We start from the raw sequence: 22947 nt of genomic DNA on the forward strand, positions 1-22947 counted from the left end.
CTAACATTTTTCGGAATGAGTCGAGAAACCGGACCTTAGATGAAATATTTTCCCATTAATCTCCAAATACAAAAAAAAAAAACTTTAATCTGAATATTTTTCAATCTAGGGGCACAAATATTGCCATAAATATGAAATTATTCGGATCTCATTGCTTTTTTGTCTGTCTATAAAGAAACCTAGATCTTTCTCTCTCTCATCGATGGACATTCAAATCCCCCACAAAACGCAAAGCAAAAGCCTTGAAATTTCGATTATCCCCATTAACATTTCGACAACTTTTCTCTCAAGACCGCGCCTCTATTGGTTCTTGGCTTCTGGCATTCCAATCACATAATTTTGCACTTGAATAAATCCGTGTAGATGGTATCCCCTGGCCTGCTATTGCTTCCCCTTTTTTTTCATCAGCTAAAATCGCCTTGGCATCATTTTTCATATTCCCAGCAACGAATGTCAACTGGCGAAAAAAAAGTGCTTGAAATATGCAACAAGGAGTGGGGGGGGGGGAAACCCGGGCTAAGCGGAGGAGAAGCCAGTGCTGAAACGCTGCCGCTGGGAGTGCATTTTCCTCGGCTGTTATCAGAGGCAGCCGCCCGCCACCTGAGCGCACAATATTAATGGACTCTGGCTCCCAGGGCAGGGCAGGGCGGGGCAGGGCGGGGTCCTTGCAACCTCGTACTCCCACAAAATACGAGTATATATATGCATTTACCCGGAGAGTCTTCAGTTTTTTTCGGGTCTTGCTTATTATGTAAATTTAAAGTTCATATTTTTTGCCTGATTTATGTCTCTCTTTCGCTCGTTGGCTGGCAGTCGCTGGCTGGGAAAAATTTCATTAAAACTGCAAGGAAGCCACTCAGCCTGATTAAGTCTCCCTGCCCTCCCTGCCCTTCCACTCCGGCTGCTGCTCCTCCTTAAAAGCTCTCTCCTTGCCGTCTATATCTTTTATCTTGCCATAATGCCTGCCAATTGCATTTGCTTGTTATACGGCCAGGACCAAGTTGAAGCCAATGCGGCTTATCTACCTCTGGGCCCTCCCGCCCCCTCCTACGGCCTTCTGCCACTTTTCCTTATCGACATTCGCATCGGGGTCTTGTAATAAATCAACTCCAACTCCTACTCCTCCTACTCCCCGCTCTCCCTACATCTATCTGCTGTTAACCTTAGACGCATCATCTTGTCAATGTCGCTGGCAGGCAGACAACGCCATCTCTGAGCCATTTCTTGGATCCTTGGGCCCGACACATTTTCGACACATCATTTTCCATGTTCTAGGTGTCGACAGCGTAAAGGAGAAAAACGAGAAAACGGAGAAATTTCCATTATTTTTCCCCGTCACTGAGGACGGCTCCTCCTGCCCCTGCCCCTGCGACTTTCGTTTGAAGTGCAATATCATCAACTTAAGTAGACGGAATAGAGTTCATAAGTTGATGGCTGACATTGTTGGGGGCTTCGCTGTGGGGCTGCAACATTTGGCTAATGCTGCAACTTGTCGTACAAGAAACTTGATTAGCTTCCAAACTTCCCAAGAAACTTTGCCACTGCTGGAAAAAAAGAAAACTTTTTCGCAGCGATTCGCTTGGGCAATTAATTAAGCTCAAATAAAAAGATGAAAGACGAAAGACTGGGCACAAACTTTTGCCATTCTGCATTGATTAGAGGCCAATGGAGTTTAAATAAAAGACATCTTCTGCTTGGAATACCTTTCAAGGCATTTAAAGAATTAATAATTACCCTCCTCTGGGAAAGATGTGTGAAAGATGCTCTGTTTCGAAAGGAAAACCCCGGCCCTGCCTCCCGACTGATGAAGAAATGTCCCGGGAAAAGGCCTGCCGAGTGTCCCGGCATTGATAAGACCCCCTCAGAGCGCACCCATTCAGAGCTGGCCGAGCAGACAAACTAATTAAGGTTAGCAAAACTAATTAAGGCCTTAGTCGGACTCTACAGTCTCCCTTCTGCTATGCATATTAATAAGCCAGCTCTAATCGCATTAGAGGCTCTGTCTTGGCTCTGCATTTTGCAGTTTTCGGCAAATCAATCAGATAGAACGTTCCTTCTCCACTGCTGCAAGTTTTATGCCTGGCCTCGGACGAGGACCTCCACTGCTGATGCATTTAGCATGTTGTCAACTGTCCCTCTCTCCCTCTCTCTTCCTGCCTCTGCCTCGTGGACAGCTTTCTCGTCTCCAACGTAGGACTCCATCTGTCTCTGGCACTGCTCTACTCTACTCTACTCTACTCGTTTATTTAACACTGATTGCCAATGCAGACTGAGATTTTGGCAACATTGGGTCCCCGACCTCCTCCCTTTCAAGCCCTCTTGCCGTCTGTCTGTGTGGTCTCCCATGGAGTGCCACCGATATGGCCTCCACCCACAAGGGGGTGAGCACTTCTTGTGCCGTCTGGCCAATGAAAATATTATCTTTAAACGCTTTTGGCAGGGCAGAGTTCTCGAAGAGAGTTTTCAATTAAATTGAAATCCCTCAAAAAAGGAGAGGGAAACCCCCCCCTGCCCCATCAAACAACTGCCTAATTGACAGTCAGACATTTGAGAATATTAACTTTGATTTTTGTGGCTTTCGAAATACATGAATTTCCATTTAAAATAGAGTGGAAATTTAATAGGTTTTTTATTTGCATTTGGCAAATATTTCCAGGCCAAAAACAAAGGACACACTCCACGTCTGTCGACTATGGGCTACCCTGTGGCACACCCAAGCCCCCTGCTCCATTGGCATAATATTTCATCAAACAATGAGCCCAAAGCGAAACAGAATATTAATTAAAAGCTGCACAAAATGCATCGCATTAATTAACGTAATTTATAGGCCAGGTGCGGAATAAATTGCGTGTCCAAAAAAATATACATCAAGTATTTTATGCCATTTAAAGTAGAAATTTCAACCAGCCACAAACAAAAAAAAAAAACGATTGCATAATTTATGGAGAGTTCAAGCCACATTCCATCCATCGGATATGGCAAAAAACTTCCATTTAGAGGCGGAAAAAACTCAACTGTCAGATGTGTCTGGGCTATTAAATGGCAAAACCCCTCAAAGGTGGTGAAAAAGTAACTTTTCAATCAAGTTGATCCGGGTTCAGGTTCACGCCAGGCGGTCGTTTCTTCAGAGAGAGAGAGAGAGCGAAAAAAAGGACTTTGGAGGGGTTCAAATTACTGGCAGTTTCTGGGGCTTAAAGCGAAAGGGATGGATACCCTCTCAAGCTCCTGGAAAACATCTATTTGGAGAGCATAAATTTGTGCCAACTAATTGGGATCCCTTGGATCTCTAGGTGATGGGGTTTTCTGCTTCCTGGGGATCCCCCTCTTGCTGATGGAGTTTTCCTGGGGCTTCCTGGTTAATCGTAATAATCAATTGGCTCTGGCTCTGGCTCAAATCAAACTAAAAATGTTTGCACTTTTGGCCATGGCTGTCTTGCTGTTTCTTTTTGGCCAATTGTTATGCAAATAGCCAAATGCTTTTTCCACCTTTCGAGCACACAAAGGAGCACCCCAGGAGCCGGGGATAATGGAAAAGGAAACCAAAGTCCTGCTGATGAGATGGCGATGGACCAAATGCATAGAGACCGCACTAAATCAATATGGTCGTCGTGGCTGGTGGTCGGTGGTCGGCGGTCCTTTTGCATTATGCTCTCTGCTCTCTGCACTCCGCTCCTGCTCCTTCTTGGGGCTCCTGCTTCTGGTTCCGGTCCTTGTGGTCTCTCTCTCTCTGGTTCTCTTCCCAGGCAGGTAGTCGTTGTCGTCCTGGGGTCCTGGGGTCCTGCGGTCCTGTGGTCCTGGGCCACAAATCAACATTTGACTTTTGCATAAATTGCAAGAAGCAACAAAATTGCTGAAAAGAAGAAAAGTAATTTTCTCGCTTTCGTTTGCAGCTGCAGCACCACCCCCCCTCCCCCCGTCACCACCCTCCCCCCTTGTTGATGATACCACCAGCAGCAGCAGCAGCAGTCGATGCCCCTGGGAGCCTCCAGTGGTACAGTGCTCCAGCCTCCATCTGCGGCTTCTGCGGCTGTCTTGGCCACCTGCACATTTCGTTGTTTACTCATTTTTCCCCCTCACCCCACCCCACCCCGCATCTTAATAAGATGGGGCAGACTTCTAGGTAGCTGGGGGTCTGGGGATCCACCCCCCGCACCTTGGCCCAAGGATTGTTGATGCGGCTGCTGCTTCAATTCTGATGGAAAAGGGATCCGAAGGGCGTGGCAGGATAATGCGTATATGCTTCGATTTGCATTTCATTACCAGAGCCAGAGCCAGAGCCAGTTCCACTTCGGGTTCGATTTCGAGTTGATTGCAAGAAAATAAGGGAAAACAAAGGAGACAGACAGAGAGAGGGAGAGGGAGAAAGAAGATACTTAAGGTATCTACGGGTTTAAATGCTTTCAAGGCAAGGATATGCTGGGCATTGCTTCATTTACAACGATTTTTTGGCCTTTTTTGCACCTGTTGTATTCCTCTCGGAAAAACCCGAAAATAAAACCCCATAGCTGGTAGGGTGTGGAGTGGGGGGGCGGCGGCCCCCTTGGTAACCAGAGCCCAGCGATGCCCAACGAAAAGTCCGAGCACAATCTGTGCCAAAAAGCCGCTGCAAATGGAGCTGAAGCGATTCTGAATCGATGCGATGTGCAAATGGGCAGGGACAACAAGGAAAACAAGGACAACAAGGACACCAAGGACAAACAGAAAACAGGAAATGGACGTTGTGTGCTCAAGTTTGTTTCCGCTTTTCCTTCTTTTGAAATTCAATGCGATGCAATGGCCTGTTTTCCTTTTTTTTCTTTTTTTTTTTGCCTTTTGTCTTCTCTTCCGTGCAACCCAAAAAGGACAAAACGCATTGTGTGTGTGTAGGTGTGGGTGGGTGTGTGGGTGTCGAGGCGACTGTCCTGGCCAGAGCTCGAAACGAGTCCCCACTTCCACGTGCTTTTTGTTGTAGCTGCAAATGCAAATTTGTTCAAAGTTTATTGAGTGCACGTGACGGCAAACAAAAGTGCAAAAGTCCCCACCTCCCCCCCCATGGCCCCCTCCCCTGCTCTTTGGCCGCCTTTTTCGTTGTTGGCACCTCGAAAATTTTGAATTGCAAATTTCTTGAATTTTATTCCTTAAAAATTTCAAACTTTAATTTTTTTTAAACCTGTTTTTTTTTATGGCCGCTGTTTTAATGGCGGCCAATTTGCATAAATGAGGGGCCAGAAATATTCCTCATAAATTTAATTAGGGGTTTTCAGCTAATTCTGCAGGAAAATTCATAGAAAAATAAAAGCCAAAGGTTGAAAATTTATTGTTTTTTATGATATAATCACAGCAATTAAAAGAAAAACCATAGCTAATCCTTGAGCAATTTCTAAGAATAAAATTTCATTTAATTGGCTTAAGAAATCAATAGTTCGAACATCCTTTGCACAAAGTTTCCATTAAATTACACAAAAATTGTGGCAAAAATTGAATCTTGCAACCAACAAATCTATTTGCAGCGCTGCAGACCGAAAATCCCAATGGACAGGCAGGACAGAGCACTCACCAGAGATGGAGAAGGAGATGGAGGCCAAAACCTAACCCTGAAAATCAATAAAATGGTAAGTACTCGCTCAGAGTCTTTTTTTGGACTGCTTTTACGACTCAATACTTGGCCATTGACAACCCAACGACGAGGACGAGGACGACTTTTAACCCAGAGCTGCTCGAAATATGGAATATTATACTGGCTGGATGGCATCCTTGCGAGTCAAAGCAAGTATAATTTTAAAGCCACAAAGTCCTTGAATGCAGCAGGGAATGGGGAGTGGTGGGGGCGAAGTGCATCTGCGGCTGGGAATCCAAATTGCGCACAAGTCGAGCTGGAATTTGGGAATGGAGGAGGCAAAGGAGGAGGCGGTTGAGGACTCGGTGGAGTATTCGGCGGAGAAGGCATAGATAGAGCCCTGTAAATATGGCTAAAAGCGTACTAGAGAAAAATCGAATCGAGCAAGTGGAAAATCGAACAAATTCAGCTCCTACAACTCGTTGTTCCTCCCTCTCCCTCCTCCCTCTCCCACTCCCTCCTCCTGCTCTGCCCACCCCCTGACAGGGGTTTATCTTCTCTATTTTTGAAAGCTTAGTTCCTGCCTCTATTTTCGGTTGATTTCTGTTGAAATTTAATTACCAGCACCGATCCGATCCGCTCCGCTCCGCTCCGATCCGAGCCATTGACTCTGTCTGGAAAAATTTGTTGTAATTCAATTGCTGTGCCCCGATGTGGCCCCGGAAGTTGAAATTTCAATCAGCTGGGGCACAAAACGAAAATAATCTGCAATAAAAATGTTTTCCTTTAATAAAAATTCAATTTCCTTCAAGCGACACATGTTGCAAGAGTAGCAGTGGCAGCAGTGGCAGGATCTGGGTTCTATGGGGATTGTGGGAGGAAGTCCTGCTGCTGAAGCCACTGGCAGCCGGATGCAGTTAGGTAAAGGCAACGCAGCAGCAGCAGCAGCAGCAGACAGTCGGGATGGCAGGAGGCTAGCCCCCTCCCTGCTCTATGGGGCCACCCCTCCCCCCCGCCACCCTGTCTAGCCTTGGGGCTGGACCTTTGGCGCGGTTCGAGGGAAATGCGCGACTAGAAATGTCTTTCAATTTATAATGACAAAGTCGTCTTTCCTTTACCTCCAGCCCCCCCCCCCCCCCCTCTGTACGTCCCTCTCTCCTTTCGTGTGTTGTCTGTTGCATTCGCAATTCCGCATTAGTAACGGAAACGCTTGAGGCACAGTGGGTCCTGGGGATTGGAAAGTAGAGAAAACCTGCTAAAATCCAGAGCTTCGTTGGCTTCTTCCCGGCCCTGCCGTGGCGCCCTACTGCCCACTGTGCCCCTACCTTGTGCTGCACAGACATTGCGGAAATGCGGCTCACATTTTGCCATCGCTGGGGCCCGACAGTCAGAGATCGAGGCACGGTTCAGGGGGGGGGCGGCGCCCTGGCAGCAGACACATCGATGATTGCACATGGCTTAAAGAGCAACCAGGGCCCTGCCCTCCAACGTCGGCAGATACATCAATTGAAAATGAGGCAGGGGGAAGGGGGCAAGGACCAAGTCGAGGCGCATCTGCTGCAGACAGCAGGAAGCAGTCCTGAGAGAGAGAGAGAGAGAGAGAGATCCGCACAGGTCTGCTGGTCAACGGGGGGTCCTGCCTGAGTCCCATGCTCGCCTGGTCCTGACAGCAACTAAGCTCCAGCTGAGCAGGACTTTGGGCGACGAGCGAACATCTGTTGCGCAAAGTTTTCAATTTGTTCCGAGCGGAAAACCCCGTTTGGTGGCCATTAAAGAATACAAAATTTGTAGGGCCTTTGAAGGCCTGCAAAATGCGGTATCTTTCACCCGTTGAAGCCCTTGTGCTCTCCATTTTCTCGGTTTCCCAAGGACTTGTGCCATCAAGTTATCAAAGTTTCCATTTTCTGTAGAATCATCAGCATTTTTCTTGCCTTTCGGACTCTCCACTCCGCCGATAACTCAATTCTGTTGCGCAAATTTAGCTGAGACTGCAGATTATCTGCAGAATGTGTTCAATCTATGGCCAGCATCTGTCGGGCCATATGTCTCGACCATATATCACGTTCCTTGGCCTGTCCTCGAGGCGAAGGCAAACAAATAGCGCAATTTTCATTTGCTTTATCGCCGGCTGGAGTGGCTGTGTGGCACAGTGGACGAGCGTCCAATCATCCAAGCTCTAATACGTTTAGGCTGCTCATAATCACGCTCCAGCTATTCGAGATGGATTGGTGGAGGGATGGCCAAGGGAGAAGGGAGAAGGGGCTGCTGCTCCATCTTCATCGGTTTCATGGGACACCATCGTTTCAGTGATCCAGTCTTTGTTCTTATCGCATTATTACATTTCTATTTACTTTAGAGGCAATCAGGGGAGAGCTTTATCCCCTGCCTGTCCTCCTCTCTGGCTTATTTATAAGCGTTATTTGTCTTAGTGGCCCGCCAAACTAATAACTTTTTCCCCCATCCACCCCATTTCCCCCCTCCACCCTCCTTGTGGGTTTGTGGCCTCCGTTCTTTGGTTTATGCTTTCCGGCTGCTGCTGCACTTGGCAGACCGCCGTCCTGGCACTATCGCTGCTGTCCCGAGTCCTTATCAATGAGCAGGAACCACTTCCGCTCCACGTACACAAATCACACGTTCAACTTGAGTCCGGCCCCAGCTCCGGCCCCTGGCTTCCGGCTATTTAAATTGACATCCTGCTGCAGGTGGCTGTCTTCAGTTTCCTGTCCTTGGTCCTTGTTCCTTGGCGAATTCAATTTTCAGTATCATTAACACATTTAGTCAATAAGCTCTTGTCAATGGCCCTTGAGACGTTGTCGTCGTTGCTGGCTTTCACTGGCAGATTATTATTCATTTTTATGTAATTATCTGCTTACACAAGTGCCCCAGGGATCTGGGCCACAGTCCTCGGTCCAAGCGAAGCAAAAGAATGTACATTGTCTTGGGCAGCTTTTCCTGGTTCCCTTTTCTTTCTTTTTTGGGCAAAGGGCAACCCCCTGCTGGCGCTGTGTGTCCTGCACATGAAATTATCTATAACTGGCATTGGATAAAAGCATCCTGTTGTCCACACACACACACACACACTCGAGCCATGAATTATGGCCACAACGTGTGAGCCTCACTGTGGGCTCCTGTAGTTACACTTAAGAGCGTTTGCTTTGGTCCCGGGGCTTTGGGGTGGAGAGGATATAATAGGGTTCATGCTCGGTGGCACAGTGGTACAGAGATTTTGAGGACATTTTTAGAGCTCCTTTTGGCCACATTTATCTCGATTCGAGGGCCACTGTGCTCCATCAGGAGCAGCTGCAAAAAAAAAAAAAAAAAAGGGACAAACCATTTAAGTCCTCCGTATAGCTCTGTGTGTGTGTGTGTCCGTGTGTGTGTGTGTGTTAGTTTCATAATGTAACCGGATGTGCCAACACAATGCTCGCACATCCGCTTTGCCCCCACAACAGCACAACAGCTGTCACACACACACACACACACACACACACACACACACACACAGATATATACTCCTTGATATATGTACTAGATATATAGTTAAACGTGGCTGCGCTTTTGTTTGCACATCTTGAATCGTCGGACAGCAGGCGGGTGGTGGGGGGGGGGGGGCCTTTGTCCTGGGCCAGCCCAGATGATGACAGCAACGGGCGCATTATTAGAAGCACCAGAGCATATAATAGGGGCATTTCATAACAAGGAGGCGTGAGTCCACACAGACAAAGCCTCTGACATAATTATTAACTGCATGGATACGAGTCCGAGTAAATATCAGGCCACCCGCCTCCCCCCAAATGGCCAAAGATAACGAGGCCATTGTGTGGGGGAGTGGAGGAGTGGCACTGTGGGCACATTTGGCAGACATGTCACGTGCGAGGCGCATCATTTGGGTTTTAGGTTTTAGTTTTTGGGGGCGTCCCTGACCAAAACTTAATTGATTAAAAATAATATTCCAACAGCTTTCATCCTCCGTCTTCCATCTGTTCTTCGGCTCCTACATGAACCGCATTTTGATGAGCCTCATAATTATTGATGAAGGCCGCAGAGGAAAAGCAATTGTTTTCTCTATGTGTGGGGGGAGGGTGTGTGGGGGGGTGTGTGTGGGTGGAAAAGTTTCCATTTTAGTTGCCGGCTCTTTCATTAAGCTTTCTTCAGTTTTCTTCAGTTTTTTTTCTTCCTGTTTCCTCATCAACAACAATTTTTTAATTTACTGCAACATTTTGCTCGCTTTTTCCTCGCTTTTTCCTCGCTTTTTTCGTTAGCTGTTGCTAATTATAAACTTTTTTAAGTGGCTTATTGGGACTGTTGCGGTCCCGCCCGGCGGCAACTGCTCGTCAAGTGCTGTTCAAGTTCCGTTTTCTTTTTCCTTCTTTCCCCCAAGATGTTGCCGCTTTTCCCGTTTGCCTTGTGCCGAGAATTTCCCCCGGGGGGGGGCGGTAGCTGGCAAAAGACTTGGGCTTGGGGAAAATGTATTATTTAAAATGCGTGCTCTTGGGTGGTCCGATTCCCTCTTCTAGTAGTTTGTGGATTAGGGGGGGGGGGGGGGGAGGGTGGAAGGGGGGTGCCTCTTAGTATGCACACAGCGATAGCGATGGCGATAGCGATAGCGATAGCGACAGCCCAAGACGTTTATGTGCATTGATAATGAGCTGCGCTGGAAAGCAGGCAACGATTTTTGTATTCCTTTTGCGCTCGAAAGTAGGCAACGTTTTTAGGTATTCGGTATTTCAGGCAGGGAAAAGGGCTTGATGGTTGTAACAGGTAGAGGAATAGGGCTTAATGTTCCAAAAGATATAGTGATTCGATAGGCACTGACATAAGAGGCGCTGGTTCTAGGCTCTAAGTTTCCTCGAGGCACCAAATATTGCAGAAAGACTTCTGTTGAGCCACTGAGCTTCTTCAGAGGCTTCAATCGATTGAATCTAGTAATCAAAGCCACAAAAAGATCTCAATAAAGAACCTTGTTTGTTTTTATTTTCATTTGTAATGCCAGGGAGACAGGGCCCCTGTGCCAGACGAAGGAACGTTGAGAAAAAGGGGGTGACAGCGATTAAGGGCGTGGGGAGAAGCAACCAAGCTACAAGCTTCGCCTAGGCTTAGAGATCTGTTCTCTGCCAAGGCCAGACGCTTCGCCAAAACACTTCTATCACTGAAACCCTTGCCTCAAAGATATATTCCTTAAAAAATCAGATAAAATACTCCCTGTTCTCCTCTGCTCCCAACCCACCTATGATCTCCCCTTTTCCACCGAGTTACTCCTTTGTTTAAAGGGCATCCCTTAGTCGCAATACCAGCCATGGGCCCCATGTGCCCCTCCCCCGTTTCTTTTTGAGATCCTTTAAGCTGACATAAAAGTTTGATTAATGTTTTGGCAGACAGAAATTTATACAAATTCCGGTTTCTGTTCCATTTTTATGCATATGCTTCTCGCTGGGAGCTACTTGCCGTTGCCATTTCCGTTTTCGACTGCCATAAAAAGGCATTAAAAGCATAAACACATCCCCATGGTGGCAGGATCCCAGCCATCGTCTGGCTTCCACCGTTGGCCATTTTTAACAGGCAGCTCATAAATATAAAATTATACACAAATGGGCAACAAAAATCACATCAGGCATCAGACAGGGATGGGCGGGGGTGGAGTGCATTTTCCGGCTAAAAGTCAAAGCCAGGGTTGACCTTGCAACTTGTGTTCTTCTGCCAAAAGTGGTGGAGGAGGAGGAGGACGACGACAGACATAGTTGATTTGATGGATCACAATTCGATTTTTAGTAGACATTAAGCTGGATCGCGTGTGCACGCGCCACGCCCACAAGCACACACACACGGCGCGCACCTTTCCGCAGGGAGAGAGAGGGCGGGGGGTAAAATCAAACATGAAGGGGCGCCCCAGCATGTAGCAGGGACAGGGAGCAGCTGTCTTTGGCAGACGGCAAGATGGGGTGCGTCAAAGGAAATTTATGATGATAGATGGGGGCAGGATCCAGGGGATCCACGGGTGTTAACACTTCTCCTAAGCAAAAAAGACGAACGCTTAAAGCTGCATCAATAAATGAATTGTTTTTAGGGGGCATCGCATCGGATGGCATCAATATTCCACATGAAATATTCCATCATCGGGGAAATCCCAACTGGGGCGCCGGTTGCTGTAAATATTTAATATCCTTTTTGCACACGTTGATAAAGTGCGTGGCGTTGGCCAGATTAATCATATCCTGGCTCAGGATACCTGCAGCTGCTCCTGCCACTGCCACTGCCACTGCCTTTGTTCTTGGCCACATTTCCTTTTGCACATTATCAGCATAAATTCAAATAAAAAAAACAAGAGTAGCTGCTGTCTGTCGTCTGTCGTCCTCTGTGTAGCTAAATAAATGATGTTATAACAAAGACAGAGACAAGGAGAGAGTCCTGACAGGACACAGGGGCAGTGGCAGGAGCCTGGGCTTGGGCTTGGGCACCCAATCATATACATATATATATATATTGCCAGCATTGTCTCAACTTTGGCAATTTTTCTTTGGTTTCCCCGCCCCCCCCCCCCCCCCCCAGGATGACAACAGGACACGTACTCGTATCTTTCGGGGAGCAGCTGTCTGTCTATCTGTCGGAGACCAGACAACATGATGAAGCTCATCAAGGGCATAAAATTCCGACGGGTCTTAGGCAAATGGAGCAACAAAATGGCCGCCACAGCAGCAGCAACAGCAGCAAAGTCCTGCCGTGCCTGACGAAAATCCTGAGGCGTGATTGATTAATATTATTCTCGGCTAATCTAACTTAAATGGGAGGCCACAAGCACAGGCCCAGTCCCAGTCCCAGCCCCAGCAAGGCTTTTTTTCGGCTAAAAGAATGACTGACTGGCTGGCTGGCTGGAAATGTGCGTGAGTGCGACTCGTTGACTACGCTTCATACATAATAAACGCGCGGCGTGTTAAGTGCCCCGGCAGCAACAGCAAACAATCCTGCAGGAGTACATATATAATTTCATCTCATATTTATATGCACGAAAGGTAGACAATGTACGACTGTACGACTGCCCGAAATAACCTTGTTAGAATCAAATTTGTTATGCATAAAGGAATGGTAAGAGCCACAAGATGGGGCCTGGGACTGGGGCCGAAAGTTTTCTTTTGTCATCTTGTCAGAGAGAGAGAGAGAAAAAAAAGAGGCAAATTTTTGACATGAAAGTTAAGTGAATGTCCGTCGGTGACTCCTGGATGGAACTTAAAGAGTGGGACTTTCTGTGGCATCCAGAGGCGTTGCATCCACGGTCTCATGGGCTCATTGGCTCAATGGCTCTTTTCTGAGGGAAATAAATTTAATTAATCAATTTGCACGCGCACAAATTGCGGCTGACAGCGTTTGTCCCGAAGGCGACTGATTGGTTGCTTCATCGACCCGTGGCCTCGTTATTAATTAATGCAGAAAATGTTGGCCAAAAGGACTTCTCTTTTATTTTTGCTGTTTGCGAATTGAACAACTGTCAGCAACATGTTGCTGTTGTGGCAACCACCCACCGCCACACCCACCGCCACACCCACCGCCACACCCACCGCCTGTCTGCCCGCCTTCAAGGCCTGGCATTTGACAGTTGCCTCATTTACAATATTACTGCAATTTTCCACCTGAAGTTGTTGACTTAATTAAAATAATAAATAATGATTTTGGTTACGGCCAGCCGACCTCTCGGCTCGGGTCACTCAGATTAATCAAAGCCCTTTTTTCGGCTCTGCGGCGGCATCCATAATTCATTTTTGGGGGACATATGGCGTACCAAAATATTGTATATATATGGTAATATATAATATAATTAGGCAGCCAATTATTCCACCAAAAACTACATATATATATACAAATATTGTACAAAGGAATATATCAATAACGCCGAATAATTATTGAATGATTTCACATTTATTAATTGGCAAAAATAACTGGAACAAATGACTCCATAAATTCCAAGGTTTAATATTTTTAAATATAACTAACAACAAAAATAAATTCTATAAACAAATGTTTTCTCTTTTCATTATTTTTAGGTGCTAAAACCTATGAAAGTCGTTTCAACTGAATATTTGAAAGATAATTGAACAGAACACCCATCATTGGATTCAAAATTGGTGAGTTATCAATTAAATTCAATATATTTCCTCTATCTGTATAAATATCTAAATAAGCATCAAATAAACTGGTAAAAGGTATCGCTTGGCATCTTAATTTCTTGGGAAGTTTCCCTGGAAATGCAATACAAAGAAACAGCTTCGAGATTTAGCAGCTCCCGAAAATTCCCAAAAATATAACAAAAATTCCTAAATTTAAAGAAATTCCCAAAAATTGTTAAAACTACCAAAAATTTCCAAAAAACTCCCCAAAACCTCAACACCTCAAACCGAAAATATCTCAAAAATTCAAAAAGTTACCAAAAAGTGTCAAAACCATACCAAAAAATTTCCTAAAACACCCCGAAAAATCCAGAAAATTACAAAAATTATCAAAAAATGTCCAAACATTTCAAAAATTTCCAAAAACTCTCAAAAAAATCACAAAAATTCCTAGAACTAAAATTTCCAAAATTGGTAAAAGCAGTACCAAAAATTGTCAAGCATTTTCAAAAATCTCCCCAAAACTTCCTTAAAAATTTCAAAAATATCTCAAAATTCAAAAAGTTCCCGAAATTGTCAAAACTTACCAAAAATTTCCAAAAACTCCCCAAAAATTGCCAACAAATTTAAATAAATTCCCAAAAATTGTCAAATCTTGTCAAAACATTACCAAAAATTCTCAAAACTTACCAAAAACATGCCCAAGAAATCCCAAATATTACAAAAAATTGTCATAATAAAATAGTCAACTCAAATTTATATCTGAAATATCCCAAAACTATTCTCTTACTCCTATTTGATTAAACCCGAAGCACTGATAAATCGAATGTCCTTCGAATGTCTGCAAATTTGGAGGTCCACACACATGCCTTTTGGCTCACTTTTTGGGCTTTATTTGGCCAAATTATGGATGTGCTGTGGATTCCATATGAACAAATTAATCATTAATCCTCAATCACCAATTCCTCTCAATCGCCATACTGAAAGAACTCTTTTGCCACAAGATTCTCCCTTCACTGCACCAAAAATTCATTCCATTCAACTCGTGCCAACAATTTCTCTTCTCATCTTTATTTACTATAATTACGCTGGCCAAATATTGTCCAGAGATGCCGAAGAGCCGCCTCAATGGGGCATACCCCATCTCTCTTTGGGGATTTGGCAATGCAAATTTAATTCTGAATTCCTTTGGTGGGACCTCGCGCTCTCTCTCTCTCTCTCCCCCTCGTTCTGTTTTCAGGAATTTTTCAATTAATTTTCGCCACGAATACAGCCCAAGTCTGGCCTCTGATAAGCGTGGGGGGGCGTGGCAAGTATCTGCCACAGAAAAGTTATGATTCTTGCAACACCCCAAAGCCCCCTTCCCCCTGCCTTTGCCACCGCCTGCGCCTTCTCTTGGCCATAATTATTGTTTGCATTTGCTCGATGCGAAGTTTTTCATTAGTGACGCGAACAAACGAACCAGCAAGAAACGCAAGAAAAAGAGAAGAAAACAACACAACAGCAGAGCGGAGAAATAACAAGAAAGGAAGGGTAGATTCGAGGAGTCGAAGAAGGAGATACTCTTACAGATCGATCGGTGGTATGGGATGGTAAGGGATGATATGGGGCTGCCAGATCCCAGATCTTCTACGGTTCTTGCTCTCAAAAGGCATGGAAAACCCGTCCCTTAATCCCCCATCCAGCCTTTATACACCATAAAAGATCACAGAGGCTTACTTTCCCGCATGGCATTCATCTTGTGAGTCCCGTAAGACCCGTAAGACCCGTAAGACCCGTAATACCCACCGTAGAAGCCACCCCTCTGAAAATGGTACACAAATAATAATAAAGAAATGAAAATCGCACAAAGTTGAAAATCGTTGCTGAAAGGAGGGCGAGACGGGGGTGTGGCATGGATGAAGGCGTGCTCGGATCCGTGTTGCCGGTGGATCCGGGGCGCATTTGCAAACGTGCTGGTGGCATGCTTCATTGGCTTGTGCATTATTTGTGCAACCTGGGTTGCATCGTAAAAAATGCACGAGCAGCGCCTGAAAGTGCAGCTGCTTCCTCGCCCATCCACCAAAGGGCAAAGGGTACAGAGGTGGGGGTTCGGGAGGGCATGCTACGTGGCAGGGCGTGCCGACATGGACATGCGAGAACAAGCCACAGTATTTATGGTCCTGTGGCTGCCAGGGACACGGGCAACGAGTAATGTGTGTGTGTGCCCCCCTCCCCGCTCCAAGGGGGGGGGCTGAAGTTGGGTGGGAACTATGTGGAGGGCCTCGTCTGCCCATAAAACACAATCAAGCGTAAAAATACTGGGCGGGCACTTAACCCAGACAACACCAACAACGACAACCGCGACACGTCAACTTTTTGTACCTTTTTTTTTGTGTGTATAAATACCCTGTAATGGCTGGGTTCTAGGGTGTATTGGATGCTGCTCAACAGCCATGTCTTTGCTTCCCACCCATTACAGGGTATCCCCTTAGTTCGAATCCCTTAATCCACCTCTCTTCTAGTTGTTTTTCTTGGTTCCTGCTGGTGTTATGCCTGCTGCTGTCTCTGGGACGCCTTCGCTGATGTTTAAATATTTTAAAATGTTTGCTTAGCTCCGGGACTCCGGGCTGCCGTTGTTGTCGCTTATTTACTTATGCCAGTGTTGGCATTGCGTATTAAAATTGCATGATTTTAATTGCAATGCTTTTCCGCAGCGGCTGCAGTTAATGTTGCGCATACGCAGCGTTGGCCCGCCCGATTATCTGCGAGTCTGCACATAATGTTTGCCTTTGTAATTGAAAGAGGAGCACGAATGACCACGCCCACTCATGCACATATACATATACATATACATATCTGCTGTAAATCCATAGCTCTCCCTTTGCCCCTCCCTATGCCTCTTTCTGGTTAAATATTATCTTTGCCATTAGCCATGCTCTCAGCCTCCAATATAGCACTCATTTCCCCCACATTTTCATTTCGCGTACTGTTTATTTATTTGTTCTCTGAATGCAGCTGCTGCTGACGCTGACGCTGCCTCTAATCTACGTTATTTTCCCCATTTTCCCCACAAGGAAAAAGCTAAACAGCAACACGCATGGGGTGGAAAATAATTATCGATAGGAAGATGATATTAGGGTTGGTTTGGGCTTGTGAAGGAAATTCTGACTGGAATTAAATGGAGATTACAAATTCCTAAATAAATGATGATTATTTCCCTATTCATTTCCTGAGTCTTCTATTAATTAAAGGGTTCCCTAAAGTCAACCTTCCTTCTTCATTGATTTCCCAGCATTTAAGCCCCTGTATGACCTTTGAATAAATGTTTATATATATATATATATATATATATATTCTTTTTTTGTACGCCAAAGTCTATCCATAAATTCACCCCAATAAATGCCTGCCATTTATATGGGATTTCCTCTTTTTTTCCAATACCTTTTGACATTCTCCTTTGTGACTTTTCCATGCTCTGGCACATTGAATTTTCCATATAATTTTATGAAATTCGTTTCCAGAACATTTGCCTGGGAAACGCGCTTGACATTTGCCCGGGATTTTGAAAGCAATTAAATAATGTTTGCCTTCATTTTGGTCGGAAATGGCGAAAGACCCGCAACCAAAAAAACATTTAATTTAATTAAATAACAAACAAGATCAAACTCCACAGCAGGGGGGGTCAAAGAGCAGGGGAGGGGCAACGAGCAACCGAGTTAAGGAAGATGAAATAACAACAACAACCACAACAGAAAAAGGTATATGTTGATACCGATGTTTAGATGCCCTCTTCGTTGCAGGATAATTTCTTTGAAATTCTTAAGAAATCACAAAAAAACCCAAGAAATCGCAAAGAATCCTAAAAAAAAATTCCAAGAAATCCCAAGATCATATTATACTACTTTGCGGGTCCATAAAGAAAGACGTGAAGCTACAGATTCTTGAATTTGTTTGGCAAATCTTTCTCTGCGAAATTCATTCTTTTTTACGGATGTTTTCTTTAGCAGCTTTATGATAATCCGCTGTGGATGTTAAGGTATAATTTTTAATGAAAATTCAAGGTCAAAAGTTTGTTAGAAATATATTTCGAATATCTAGAAATATATTTAGAGTATCCAGAAATATGTTTAGAATATCCAGAAATATATTTAGAACATCTAGAAATATTTTTAGAATATCTAGAAATATATTTAGAATATCCAGAAATATATATTTATTACTAGTCTGCCGTTTGGACTGGAAATAGTCAGTCGGCGGAGCTCAAAGTTTGTCCGGAACGGCACCCAAATTCGCTCAGAAATAAAGCCTTCCTAAAATATATAAAAAAACTCCCAGTCTACGTTTCTCAATGCGGAATACCAACTTTAGAAATATAACAATATTTATTACCATGTCTTTTCCTTCGACGGATCCCTGATAGGCTTCGATCTTGGCAGATCCAAAGCAAAGAATCTGAATTTCCAAATCAGGAATATATATCTGCACCTCCTTAAGACTCCCTTCGCTTCCCTGCTCAAAATCCCCGAATACCCTTCTCCCAGTAGAGAGTAGAGCACCAAAGCCCCAGAGAAAGCAAACGAGACGTCGCTAATGGTAACTTTAAGGCTTTAAGGCTTACCGGAGAGTGTGTGTGTGTGGTGCGTGTGTGGAAAAGAGAGGACAACACTGGGAAGCTGGACGGGCATAAGGATGCGCATAATGTGCAAAGTTTGCGACGCAAACTAATTTCAAAGTAATTACGAAGCACAAAAGTGTTGATATTAGACTGCAGGCACCACTCGACTCGTCGCGGGTTGGGGCACGGGGTGGGGAGGGGGAGGGGGTACGGGCCAGCTGCAAAAACAACATGACAAAATGTCGTCAGCAGGCAGACAACAAAATCAACAAACGACGAACACCGACCAAAAAAAGAAAAAAAACCCAAAAAAAAAAAGAGAGGAAAACTTGCCGGCAAAACAGCTGCACAAATGCCCGCCCCTCCCCGCTCCCCACCCACCCCTTAAACAAGCAACGAATGCGCCCCGTCAGCGCAGCATCATCAAGTGCCGTTAGCCGACTTTTTGGCGCTGCCAACTTAACAGAAAGGAGAGCAAAAACCACCCAAAAAAAGAGAAGAGTGCAATGAAAACAGTACAGTGGCTATTCGGAAAGAGGGATGCCCACTGTGATCGTGGGATAAACTCCTATTTGGACACCCCCCCCCAAGCCCACAGTAAAGCGGGGTATCTGTGGGCCGTTAAAGAACCCCAAAATGCTGTCACAACTTTGGACTTTAATGTGCGGTTGGGGAGAAATTAAAGACAGCATTAGGGAGCCCCCATGGCAAGCCCCTGGCGATAGCCTAAGTAGCTTCTATGCGCCGCGGCCGGGCACAACAATTTTCTATTTATTTGTGTAATATTTTACAATTTCATAAAGTAAACGAAAAATTGCTGCCATCGGGAGGAGGAGGAGGAGTTGCTCCCCAAAGGCGCTAACAGGAAGACACAAATACACACACACACACACAGACACAGACACAGACTTGGCGGAAACGGAAGCTGGCAGAACAAGAAACGCCGAACGGGGGCAAAAACAAAAGGAAAATGTGGAAAAGCTTCAGCTGCAGAAAACAAAAGCTAGAACTCCGGCAACAGAAGTTGAAACAAGCAGCAGAAAATACACACCAACACACACACAGAGAAGCCCATACAAGGACTCACACACTTGTCGTCCTTTAATGCACTGTTTTTAAGTACATTTTGCTGTAGTTAATGTTTTTGTCCAAGTTTTACACGGTTTAGAGCTTCGACCAGCTGCCGCTTTATAGAGTGGATTCCTCAAACCAACTGCCCATCGATAAACCCACTCCATGTAGACCACAAAAACCTCTAAAACAAGATCTCCATCACACCTCAGGTGTGTGTCTCAGGTGTTCCTTGTGTAATTATTTAAAATCATCCATAAATATTTAGCAAAAAATTATTACACCACTTAGGAGGCCAAGCCAGGAACATATTCTGATTATTTTAGACAGCCCAACAGGACTCTGAGGACATCAGCAGCACATCTCTGGGCATTCTGGTCACGTTCATAAACAGGCATTTTATGTGAGGTCTGGAGGCAGCTGTTGCTGCTGTCTGTCCTTCGAGGGGCACAAAACCATAATGAAAATATTTACAAGATGAAAACTTGTTTTGGGGTTCGAGATCGTTGTGTGTGTGCACTAGTAGGACATAAAATTAGCATTTTTATGCCGGCCAGCACACAATTAGAAACAGTTGCTCTTCCGCCCAGCCTCTGGCCATTCGAAAGTTGATGTGCAACTCATGAGCGCTGTAAAACGGTCTACATAAAGTGAACTTTAATGGCAGTCGAGCAGGTGGACACAGGTTGCTTGCCTCACATTTACAAGGACATTAAATGGGCACCCAGACAGACTCCTCCACCATCTCCTGCAGGGCATTGCCAAAAAAAGGACCACGAGGGAGGAGACAACGAGGCTGGGCTTCCCTCCCCCCTTTTTGGACGTGTCAAACACCTCCTTAAACCAATAGTACCCTCCCCTGCTCTGTAGCTGCTTTTTAATGGCTTCGACTGCGCACACTTGGAGTGCCGTTAAGAGGGGGGCGATAAAATTCAGAGCGAGGCGTGGCAACGGCCACGGATGCTGCCGGAATGGACACGGAATGGTTACGGCCATGGTTACGGTTGTGTCTGACTGACCAAAGCCTGCAATTAAACTCACACCAGAGCGCACCACAGCGCACCACAGCACACACACAGATACACAGATACATATCCCATTTCATCCTGGTCGAAGCCGCTGCATTGAACTGCATCGCCCCCACCTGCCACGCCCCAGCTGGTGTGTTAATTGAGGTAAATTACGCCATTTTTATTCCTCTCTCTCTCTCTCTCGCTCTGTTTCTCCTCCCTTTTTTTGGCAGGAAACTCCAGGGCGCACCCCCCCTCCCTCCCAGGTTTATTCGGAAATTTATTTGTTTAATTGCATTATTTTTTTTGGCGCGTATAAAAAAAAAACATCTGCCATAAAATTGTTTTTATGGCCCTGGCATAAGCTGGAAATTTATTATTGTTGTTTGGCAACGCCATGAAACGGCTACGAGCCGCGGCGCTTAATGAAATTTCGTGATATATATACAAATATATATATTTTTTATTCTATGGCCATTATTTAGCACAATTTTCTAGGAATTTATTCAACAAATAAAAGACATTTTTGTGCGGCTTCAAGTCTCAATCAAGCCACACACAAAAGGCAGTAACTACTCGTAAATTCTACTCATTTCATTTGGCTTTGGCTTTGGTCTAAGGTTTCAATTGGTGCTGGGAAAAACTAGTTCAAAGCCTGGTAATCTCTGGCAGAGCTTAGCTCTCGTTTGGACAGATTTTTGGCGTGGCATGGAGCACCCAATCGGAATCGAAATCAGAATGCCAAAGCCCCGCAAAAACCATCTGAGCCACCCCCCAATCGGAGAGGATAAGATACGATAGGAGAGGCTCCTGCTGTCTCAAGCATTTAAGCCTAATTTCCAGGGGGTGGGGGTGGCTGAAGGATGCACAAAGAGAATGGGTAGCAGAGCAGGCCTCCAGGCAGGTCCTGGCAATTACAGTTAAGGCAATTTTCGCAACGTGTCGCTAGCTCTTTCAATCTCCCCCCGCCCTCCCCCTCCCCCACACAATCTACACTGGAAAAAAATGTACTAAATATAGATATTTCCATAGATCGAAATAAGTTCTTATATTTCTGATGGGAATTGTTGTTTTTTTGCACCTTTTTCCCCTTGAAACGTATGCCTGGTTTCCCCTCTTTTTTTGTGCCTTTTGCTGAGTGTAGAGGAAAGCCCCTAGAACAGACTCTAATCACATACCGACTGCAATCGGCTTTTGTGCTCGTGATGCTTTTGGGGCACAGATCCCCAGTCCGTGCCGCATCCTGTTGATGGCCTCGTTAGTTGCGACTTAGAACGAGCCGCAATACAATCAAACGGGCAGGCTCCAGCCCCCCCCCCGCAACACACACACACGGCAATAAAAATGAATGTCCTGGCCGAAAAAAGGAGGCCAACCAAATGCCATCAAGCCAAGGCTTTCAAGTTTTAGCTGCCATTTGCATTTAATGTGCAGTTTTTTTCCCCAAAAAAAAAGACGAAGAAAATTGAAAACTTTTTCCGGCAGACAAAAACTTTGGCAATTTAATTAAAGCGAAGCGAGAGGCAAGTCCTGATCAAGTCAAGACACCTTTTCGCGTGAACTTTGGCGTCGTTTATGGGGGGGGGGGGGTCCTCCTGGTGGCATGCAACTGGTTGCACGACATTTTATGGACCATTCAAAAGCGCTACAAAAATGAATCACTAGCGATAACAGTTAGGGGCGAAAACTTGCAGTTTCCTTGATTACAGACAAGTTGCAAGGAAGGGGCCAAAACGGTGGGGGGGGGGGGCGCAACGATTACTCATTCACATGACAACAAGAGGGATACGACGAGCGGGATACCCTCTAAAGAAAGGGTAGATGTCCCAGAAGTAGAAGAAGGACCTGTTCCAGGGTACACCCAGGACCTGGAGAAGGAGCCACCCAATGCTTGGATAGGATTTAAATCTTAACTGTCATTAGTGCCGCAGCAGAAGAGAGCACTCGGAAGCGTTTAAGTGCACTTGAGTGGATTTTAATGGACTCAACTGGTTAAGAGGCGAAGCAGGAGGCGAAGGATGCGAAGGAGGCGAAGCAGAAGGAGCTTCTCTTGTCACTCTAATCAAGCCTTTTGTCCCTGTATCTGCGATGTAGTGCGTAATGAGCAGAAGGCAGCACCCTCGCTGTCCCTCTGTGGCCTGCCACTTTGTGTGCAATCAAGTCGGAGATTGCAGCTCTCTCTCAGCCGTACAGTGTACAGTGTTTCATGGACCATTTAATAACCAAAAACATGGCTAATTAGGACGGGGTACTTGAGTGGCCAGGAGCCATTTCCATTTCCATTTCCATTCAGGAAATCAAAGCGCTGATGCGTGAGCCCCACCCTCCGTCCCAGGGATGGGATTCTCATGCAAATAAACAACAACTGGAACTGAAAGGAGGGGGGAGCACAACAATGACTGGCAAAAGTTGTAAATAGGCCAGGATTTCTTGTTACAAATGCTCCATTCAATACAGCAGAGCAGAGCAGAGCAGAACCCCGACTCGCCTCGACTCTCGCACTTCTATGGCCTACTTCATTAATATTTATACAAAAGCGAGACGAGACGAGAAGAGAAGTTTCCTTTCCTCAACGCACAACACAACAAAACACAAACACATCCCGATACGGCCCCATGCCCCCCCCCCTTCCCTTGC

The 22947-nt window shown here is 45.5% G+C and overlaps 1 long non-coding RNA gene across 4 annotated transcripts in view; it reads left to right on the forward strand.

The window, feature by feature from the left end:
* LOC108163927 overlaps nucleotides 1-22947 on the forward strand; it is a 56364-nt gene that overhangs the window by 18703 nt on the left and 14714 nt on the right. For 2 of the 4 annotated variants that reach the window (XR_004472878.1, XR_004472880.1), the window contains 2 exons: nucleotides 5490-5591; nucleotides 13570-13650. This is a non-coding gene — a long non-coding RNA (uncharacterized LOC108163927). The other 2 variants (XR_004472879.1, XR_001775746.2) reach the window with 2 other exon arrangements.

The sequence above is a fragment of the Drosophila miranda genome, chromosome 4, assembly GCF_003369915.1.
Source record: "Drosophila miranda strain MSH22 chromosome 4, D.miranda_PacBio2.1, whole genome shotgun sequence".
In the NCBI taxonomy this organism is placed as follows: Eukaryota; Metazoa; Arthropoda; class Insecta; order Diptera; family Drosophilidae; genus Drosophila; species Drosophila miranda.